We start from the raw sequence: 10176 nt of genomic DNA, 5'->3' as shown, positions 1-10176 counted from the left end.
GTGTTGCCCCTTCCACACGGGCGTGTGCCCCTGTGTCTAGTAATATTTTTTTCGGTAGTGGGAAGATCCGAATCATTCTTGAATGGTTTTAAATGAACGCTTGGAGCGTCGTAGGCCCTTGTTATTAAGTTCTTTATAAAGATCAAAAAGTTTTAAATTTGACCTAATTTTGGTGACTCGAAAATGTGAGAATGTATGTGTTCAAGTTGCATAATGCCCCATATTCCATCCCAGCGTGGGGAACGGGTGTGGGGTGTTACAGTATTGGCACGGCCTAGCACACAGTCTGGCACACGGGCATGTGTGGCCACTTCGAAGGGCACACAGGCTAGACACACGGACGTGTTATTGGCCCTGTGTCCCAAGTCAGTATGCATGCTTTGTTTCCACAAGGCTTGAGACACGGGTGTGTCTGGAGCCTTGTGCGACATATGGCCTGTTCACACGGGCGTGTCACCCTATATGGTTGAAAGTTTTCTAAGTTTTCAAAATTTTCATATGTTATCAGTTTAGTCCCTAACCACTTCTGAAGCATGTTTAAGGCCTCGGAGGCCCTTATGAGGGACAATGTGATTGTGTTGAATGATTTATGTTCGATAAATGTATGCTATATGTTGTAACTTGATCAGTAATACTTTGTAACCCTACTCTGGTGATGGATACGGGTTAAGGGTGTTACAAGAGTGCTACACGGGGTTGGACACGGGCTGGGACATAGCCATGTGCTCCCATTTTGAATGTTCACACGACTTGTGACACGGGCATATCTATTGGCCGTTTGGGACACATGGCCGGGCCACACAGGCGTGTGTCCCCTGTTTTTGAGAAAATTTATTAATTGTTCAAAAAAAGTTTCCAAAGTTACCGGTATAGTCTCGAATCACTCCCAATGTATGTTTTGGGCCTCGCATGCTAGATTTAGAAACACAATGATTGGTTGTGAATGAAATGTATATGATTTAATTAATTGAATATGGAATGTATGTTCGAATGTGTTATAAGTCCGGTCATGCTCCGTATCCTTATTCTGGCATTGAGCACTGGTGAGGGGTGTTACAGAGTTGAATTCTACAATTCGAATAATTCAAATAACAGATTGGTGTAAATGCTATTTTTGACCCTGTCAACTTTGAAAATGACCAAATTGGTGTCTCTCTCTCAACAAAAATTACAAAAAAATTCAAAATAATTTTCAAAATTTCGAAATAATTTTTAAAAATTTAAAATATTTATAAAAGTTTTTCTTTTTTTTTGATAAAATTATAATTTTTTTTAAATAATAATTTTAGAGACATAAATAAGTGAATTAATTATTCAAGCTTATCATATCAAAGACTCTTACTTTTTTATTATTTTGCTTTGAAAGAGTTTTCAAATATATATGGTTTCAAATTGATGTGCTCTAACATTTAATGTAACACCCCAAACCCGGCCTAGACATTATAGCCGAATCTATGATATGACATTGGAGTTTTTTTCCAAAACATAAATTGACACAAAAATCTGTTTCTCAAAAAAACTTCTTTAGATTCTAAATAAAAAGTTACGATGACCAGTTCCCTTGTGAAAACTCAAGTTATTTAAGCAAAATATTAATTATACTAGCTTATCAAAATTTTAAAACAGCTTTTGTTGTGGAAGCTTTAAAATGTATGGCATAAGCGTGATGATTTCAGAAAACATTGGTTTGTGTTTTTTTTTTGAAAACACGAGTCCTATTACTAACAGGTAATAATTAAAGAAATTAAATCCCCAAATTAAAATCAACTTTAAAAGGCTTTATTACATAATGAAAACCCAATATCAAATAAAATCTAAATTATGGTGTATTAAATAAATTAACTACGTTGAATGGCCACCTTCGAGTCCTCTGTCGCCTCGATCTGTCTAAGCCTGGAGATTTCCTCCACAGACAATAGATGGGCCAGTTTACAAAAAACTCAGTGTGTGAAATCCCAAAATAAGAAACAATCAGAGTAAACGCAATCTGGGCCTAGGCCCTTTAGTTCCAATTAGGGCCTTAGCCCCTTCTTCAGTAATAGTATCAGTCGGGCCTGAGCCTATTTCAATAACACAAGCAGTCTGGGCCTTAGCCCATTTCAATATAGTATGCAAAAAAGAATCCTACCCAATCCAACCGCTACACACCATCTCCGTACCAGCCCTACACATCATGTAGGGATAAAATCGACCCACCTAACCCTACACACCAAGTCGTACCGATTTTGGTACTAAACAGTATTTGCAGTAGAGCTGCCAGTAATAGGCTTATAGCCTTTCAGTACACTTCCTTCCAAAATCATATATCCCACGCCATGTAATGCAACATAACATCATACGTGTATGCAGAAATGTCATGCTCAAAAACAGTCATTCAAAAATACAAAGGTATTTCAGTCAATTTGCCTCATAGAGGTATAATAGTCATTTCATCAGTATAGGGTCTAAGTATACTAATCGACCCAACAGTAGGTTCACAGTCGTCTTGGGCTTCCTATGCAACCTTAATAGTCAAACAGTGATAATTGGCCTTCTGCTCCATATTGCGGGCCCACATAGCCCAGAAATGGCTTTAGCCGTGTAGTTTACTCAGCCTGACCCACAATTTACCACACTTTGTGCTATTTCTTCATGTGGGGCCCACAAGCCCTGATACATGATATTCGTGACAGGTTTTAAATATTTATAATGAACCATTCTTGAAACTACTATTATCACGATGAAGGCAAGTGTACCTATCGAACAGTAGTATAGCTTTAGCAAGACCGGATTGTCGAACCCAAAGGAACTAAAAGTACCAGTAATGACTGTCTTTTTATTATCTAGCCTAAGAATAATAGGGTTTGTTTTAACTAACTAATTAACTAAACTAAGAATTCATAGAAAATAGAATTGAGGAATTACTTTTGGAAAAACGATTGAATTAAGACAATACCTAAGGAAAATCCACCTAGACTTCACTTGTTATTTGACTCTGAATCGGACGATTTATTCATTTGACTTGATCCGTAGAAATCCATAAGTTATATTATTGTCCCTCTTGAGACTAGCAACGTTTAACCCTAGGTTGAATAATTGAAATCTCTTTCTAATTAACTCCCTAAGGTTGCATTAACTCGATCTATGGATCCCCTTATTAGGTTTCACCCTAATCCGGCAAAATCTTGTCACCCTATCTCTAGGCGCGCAACCAACTCCGCTTAATTATGACAAATGTACTCTTAGACAGGGTCTATTCCTCCTCTGAATAAGAGCTTAAATTGAATCAATATCCTGGAATATCAAGACAAGAATTAAGAACACATAATTAAGAACAAGTCAAATATTTATCATACAATTCAGATAATAATAACAAGATCTGTCTTAGGTTTCATTCCCCTTAGGTATTTAGGGGTTTTAGTTCATAACTAAAAAAGTAAACATCTCAGAAGAATAATCAATACAAAACATAAAGAAAAACCTAAAACTCCTGAAGGGAACTTGAGGGGAGATCTTCAGTCTTGATGATGAATCTAGCTTCTGAGATGGATCAATCAGCTTTCCTTGAGCAGTCCCCTGCTTCCTTGCCTGTGTCCCCCTTTTTCCTCCTCCTCTAGGGTGTATTTATAGGCTTTAGAATGCCTAAGAACCGTCAAAATTGGCCTTTTCTGAATTGGACTAAACTTGGGCTCTATAGGGACACACCCGTGTGCAATTACTTCAGGCAGTGGTCAAGCCTATTAAATAGGCACAGGCATGTGGTCCACCCGTGTGAGTCGTGCTTTGATTCTGCCAAATTGACACGGCCATGTGGTATGCCCGTGTAAGGAGGTCCAGGCCGTGTTGATTTCGTACTTTGGCCTATTTTCTCCGTTTTTGGCCCGTTTCTCGTTCCTTTTACTCTCCTATGCTCACCTAAGTATTAAATATGAAATTAAGGCATTAGGAGCATCTAAGTCACTAGTTTTAAGGAGAAATCATCCATAAAATGTTCTAAGCATAGGATAGAAATATGTATAAATTACGGTTTATCAAATACCCCCACACTTAAGCATTTTCTTGTCCTCAAGAAAAATCCTCAACTCATAATCAAAATAAATTCTTCTCAACTTATAATTTCTATCAATAATATCTCAAAATAATCCATAGGTCATCATACATTGAAAATTCAACTAAAAGAACATCAAAGTTTCAAACATTCCAAGTTGAGCTTTTTATTATTAAAACATAGGTGTCTCCCCTCATCTAAGTAATTACCTTTGATTCAAAACATCACAGAGTTTCACATCCTCACTAAAGATTCACTCAAATCACTTGAGGTGTTTAAGGAGAATAAATGAAGCACTCAATAGTCAATAATGAAAAGTCATTACCATAGGCTTGCATGAAAATTAAATCTCCACCACTATAAATTGAGATGAAAAATCAATCAATAGGTCTTTAGAGGGTTGTAACGTGGTTTTGGTTAGAGGGTGTGGTCACAAGCTGAAAGAAAAGGTTAAAATCGAGATTGAATTGAAAAATTACCTAACTAGAAAAATGACTAGTCATAAATTGCGTACAACAGAGCTTTTTCTCAAAATAAGGAATTTAACTTCTTTAGCTCAGAAAATCACTACTACTAATATGTATACATGCATTTTTTTAAGAACAAGTCAAATTAAAAAATAGAATAAAACCTAGCTAAGCAACTATTCCAACTCAAATCTCAAAAAAATAAGGATCAAATTAATTTAGGGGATTTCAACAATAATGAGTTATGGGCTATTATTGAGGGTAAATTAATGAATGAGTTGTTAGGCTCAAGGGGGTTCACTAAGGGTTAATTGTGAAGGTAGGCATTTATGGAGTGAATGGGTTAAACCTAAGTGCCTTTATCATTTTGACATCTCAAATCAAATGGTGTGGTCTTGACATGCATAATCAAGCAAGTTCTAGAATAACAATTCAATACTGACACGCTCATAATGAAAGTGAGCATGAAAGAAATGATAGATGCTCTAAAGGCTCAAAATCTCACAACAATTATGGCTTTTTGATGTTTAAACTTCTGAATTCCAACTCAAGGTAATACCTAAACTTGGGGAAACAACCTAAAAGTTTTTAATTCTTCAAAAATCAACTTATCATGATTAATTCCCTAATGTCTTAAAGTTTAAACAATCAATGCATAAATGCCTATGTTTTAATTCAAGACATATCAATAAAAATCATAAATTATTCAAAATCTATTCTAATCATGGCATGAGAATATCACATGAGAATAAGACAAAATTCAGGGATTTCTAATGACAGTATAAAAGACCCCCCACACTTAAGATATACATTGCCCTCAATTTACAAAGGTAGATATATTAAAAAAATAGAAAAAATAGATTTAGAATCATAAGATAGGGAGAGAAGTGAAACTTCCTGAATGATGAATGAACTCCTTGAATTGGCGTTTCGGAGAATAATCGGCGTGAGAGTGGAGGAGGATACTCCAGTGGTGGTAGAGGTTGGGTTCCACAAATGCTGCGCCAAAAGAATATTATATCTCAAGGTGGCTATGGTTGTGGAGAACCTTTCCCAGTGGAGTTTTTAGTTCCTATGTGATGATAAGTGAGGAGCTCTTTATAACTGTGATAAAATCAGGAAATATTTAAGAGGTATACTGAAGCATAATTACCCGTAATTAAATAGCCGAAGAATAAAAATTGTAAAAACTCAGGATGAAATAGTATTAAAAGGAAATAAAAAAATAATTTCAAATTATAGAGATAAAAATAAAATAAAATAAATAATTGGTGTTTTTAGAGAAATTGAGGCACACGCCCGTGTCCTCTAAGCTCAGCCCTTGCGTTTCGTAATTTTTGAAATTAGGCGTATTGGTGTACACGGCCATGTTGCACGACCGTGTCGATCTCCGTTCGCTTCTCCCACGTCCGTATAGGCAGGCGCACACTCGTGTTAAATTGACAGGTTTACCCACGGTTTCAAAACACGGGCGTGTGGAATGCTCGTGTTATTTTGGAAGTTTCGCCCATGGCCATGTCGCATGGCCGTGGCTACTTTCACATCCCATGTTGGGGAAAAATTTTTTGCCCTGTTTTCACACAATCGTATTGCACGGCCGTGTTGTATCCCGTGGTATGTGCACGGCCTACGGCACGCCCGTGTACCTGGCCGTGTTGTTCTGAAGAGCCTGTGTTCAATGGTTTGGTTAGTATGTCAGATTTTAAAAACTAAAATTTAAAGAAAGTAATATTGTTAGTGCTGGGGTTGCCTCCCGAGAAGCGCTTATTTATAGTCTAAGCTCGACTTACCTCTCCATTGAATGGTCATGGTGGTTCGAGGAGTTTATACTCCTCATTCCCGCTATGAATCTCATCAAAATAAGGTTTTAGGCGGGTATTGGTTACCTTAAAAGTGCCGAACTTGGGATGACTTACCTCAACTATACCGAATGGGAAAATACTAAGTACCGTAAAAGGGATTTCTTCATTCGGTTTGGCAGTGACAATGTGAGGATCTGCGGCATCTAATAAAACTTTATCTCCAACCTTAAGTTGATTTGGAAAGGTATTGAGCTTGTTCTAGCGTAGTTTTGGTTTATCGTGTGTTCTCGGCTTATGTGTACGCCATTTATCTAGCTCCTCGATTTGTAGCCTTCGTTCTTCATGAATAGGTCCTCTACCATTTCTTGAAAATGGCTCATATAATTCCTTCAAACTCATTTCCTGCAAAGTAGGTTGCACCATATTGTCAATTTTAGTAGAATGGTTTAGACAATCACCTTTAATTTTTGATGTGTTGCTAGAATTGCGAGCTTGAAGGGTGATTGTTTCGTCTCCCACATGAAGTGTGAGCTCACCTGTGCCAACATCAATAATCGTTCTAGCAGTTGCTAAAAAGGGCATTACTAAAATCAAAGGAGTGTTGCTATCCTCCCCTATGTCTAGAACAACAAAGTTAACAAGAAATATAAATTTATCGATTTTAACTAGCACATCTTCAATAATACCCCTAGGAAATCTTATAGTTTTATCTGCTAATTGAATGCTCATCCTAGTCTGTTTGGGTTTCCCAAGACCTAGTTGTTTAAACATTTTGTAAGGCATGACGTTAATACTAGCCCCTAAATCAGCTAATGCATTATTAACATCTAAACTACCAATTAAGCAAGGAATTGTAAAACTCCTTGGATCTTTCAATTTATTGGGTAGTTTATTCTGTAGAATAGTTGAGCAAACTGCGTTTAACTTCACATCTGAACTTTCATCTAACTTTCATTTATTTGCTAAAAGCTTCTTTAAAAATTTCATTGTGTTTGGCATCTGCGATAGAGCTTCAATAAACGGTAAGTTAATATGTAAGTTTTTCAAGAGTTTAAGGAATTTACCAAATTGATCATCTGAGCGGTCTTTCCTTGTCGCATTAGGGTATGGCACACGAGGTTTATATTCTGTACTTACTGGCTTTGGGTCATTTTGGCTGACCTCATTCTTACCTTTGCTTACCTCAGTTTCTTGCCTTGGTTCTGGTTTAAGTGTGGCTAACCCTTCCTCATCTTGACTAGTAATAGCGTTGAGTTGCTCCCTTGGGTTAGATTCTGTGTTGCTTGACAAGCTACCTTGTGGTCGTTCAGAAATCAACTTGGCAAGCTGTTCAATCTAAGCTTTGAGCCCTTGGATCGATGCTTGTTGATTCTTAAGTACTATCTCGGTATTCTAAAAACAAGTTTCTGACACCGATATAAACTTTGAGAGCATCTCTTTAAGGTTCGGCTTCTTTTTCTGTTGGTAGGGTGGTTGTTGGTAGCCTAGAGGTGGTCTCTGATTTCCTTGGCCTCCCCATGAAAAATTTGGGTCGTTCTTCCAACCTACACTGTAACTATTGCTATAAGGATTGGTTTGAGATCGAGAATTGTTACCCATGTAATTTAACTGCTCGTTGTCTATGTTGTGACCATAAGTTTGGTATTCTGAATTGCTTGATCCATCTTCACTTGCTTCGCACTATATTACTGGATGAACCTGTGAAGAACTAAGAAAACCATTAATTTTCTTATTCAAGACTTCTACCTGATTAGAGAGCATGGTGATCGAATCGATGTTATAAACACTGACTATTTTTGTTGGCTTTGTCCTCATGACTTGCCACTGATAGTTATCCAGTGACATCTTCTCTATGAATTCGTAAGCCGCCTCAGGTGTCTTATTATTAATAGTTCCTCCAGTGGCTGCATCAATTATCTACCGAGTTGAAGGATTCAGGCCATTATCGAACGTTTGAACCTGTAGCCAAAGCGGTAACCCATGGTGAGGGTACCTTCTTAAAAGGTCCTTGTATCTCTCCCATGCATCGTAGAGTGTTTCTAAATCCATTTGTACAAAAGAAGAGATATCATTACGTAATTTGGCTGTTTTAGCCGGTGGAAAATATTTTAATAAAAAATTTTCGGTCATTTGTTCCCAAGTAGTGATTGACCCTCGTGGTAACGAGTTCAACCATTGTTTAGCCTTATTCCTTAACAAAAAGGGAAACAACCGAAGGCGAATGGCGTCATCAGAAATACCATTAATTTTAAAGGTATTGCAAAATTCCAGGAAATTTACCGAGTGAGCGTTGGGATCCTCGTCCTGCAAACCATTAAACTGAACTAACTGTTGTATCATTTGAATTGTATTAGGTTTCAGTTCAAAATTAATTGCAGTAATAGCAGGTCTAACTATACTTCAATCAGTTCCTGTTAAATTAGGTTTAGCATAATCATACATGTACGCGGAGCAGGATTTTGATTAACAGTAATTGCAAGAGGTAGTTGATTTTCTTGGTTTTCAACCATCTCCTCGGTTGTGGTTTGAATATCGTCCTCTTGCTCGTTCTCTGTGTATCTTAAGCTTCGCCTTATTTATCTTTGGTTTCTGTGACCTGTGCGATCGATCTCACTGTCAAAAAGTAATGGTCCTGACGAGTTTCTTCTAGTCATAAACTATAAAAACCTGCCAAAAAAAAGGAAAAAGAAGAATTAGTAATAAAAATTAGAATAAAATTTAAATTGCAGTAAAAGTAAATGGCTAATGTAATAAAAATCAAGTGTTCTTAATATCTTAGTTCCCCGGCAATGGCGCCAAAAACTTGATACGTGATATTCGTGACAGGTTTTAAATATTAATAATGAATCGTTCTTGAAACTAAATATTATCACGATGAAGGCAAGTGTACCTATCAAACAGTAGTATAGCTTTAGCAAGACCGGATTGTCGAACCCAAAGGAACTAAAAGTACTAGTGATGACTGTCTTTTTATTATCTAGCCTAAGAATAATGGGGTTTGTTTTAACTAACTAATTAACTAAACTAAGAATTCATAGAAAATAGAATTGGGGAATTACTTTTGGAAAAACGATTGAATTAAGACAATACCTCAAGAAAAATCCACCTAGACTTCACTTGTTATTTGACTCTGAATCGGACGATTTATTCATTTGACTTGATCTGTAGAAATCCATAAGTTATATTATTATCCCTCTCGAGACTAACAACGTCTAACCCTAAGTTGAATAATTGAAATCTCTTTCTAATTAACTCTCTAAGGTTGCATTAATTCGATCTATGGATCTGTTTATTAGGTTTCACCCTAGTCCGGCAAAATCTTGTCACCCTATCTCTAGGCGCGCAACCAACTTCGCTTAATTATGACAAATGTACTCTTAGACAGGGTCTATTCCTCCTCTGAATAAGAGCTTAACTTGAATCAATATCCTGGAATATCAAGACAAGAATTAAGAACACATAATTAAGAACAAGTCAAATATTTACCATACAATTCAGATAATAATAACAAGATCTGTCTTAGGTTTCATTCCCCTTAGGTATTTAGGGGTTTTAGTTCATAACTAAAAAAGTAAACATCTCAGAAGAATAATCAATACAAAACATAAAGAAAAACCTAAAACTCCTGAAGGGAAATTGAGGGGAGATCTTCAGTCTTGATGATGAATCCGGCTTCTGAGATGGATCAATCAGCTTTCCTTAAGCAGTCCCCTACTTCCTTCCCGGTGTCACCCCTTTTCCTCCTCCTCTAGGGTGTATTTATAGGCTTTAGAATGCCTAAGAACAGTCAAAATTGGCCTTGTCCGAATTGGACAAAACTTGGGCTCGACAGGGACACGCTTGTGTGTGATTACTTCAGGCCGTGGTCAAGCCTGTTAAA

The 10176-nt window shown here is 36.9% G+C and overlaps 1 non-coding gene across 1 annotated transcript; it reads left to right on the top strand.

Moving 5' to 3' along the window:
* Positions 1–8271: 8271 nt before the first annotated feature.
* LOC128296057 (small nucleolar RNA R71) lies at positions 8272–8378 on the top strand. The gene has a single exon (XR_008286605.1). It is a non-coding gene; the product is annotated as a small nucleolar RNA R71 (small nucleolar RNA).
* The last annotated feature ends 1798 nt before the right edge of the window (positions 8379–10176 follow it).

The sequence above is a fragment of the Gossypium arboreum genome, chromosome 7, assembly GCF_025698485.1.
Source record: "Gossypium arboreum isolate Shixiya-1 chromosome 7, ASM2569848v2, whole genome shotgun sequence".
Lineage (NCBI taxonomy): Eukaryota > Viridiplantae > Streptophyta > Magnoliopsida > Malvales > Malvaceae > Gossypium > Gossypium arboreum.
This window is presented reverse-complemented; position numbering and strand designations above follow the sequence as displayed.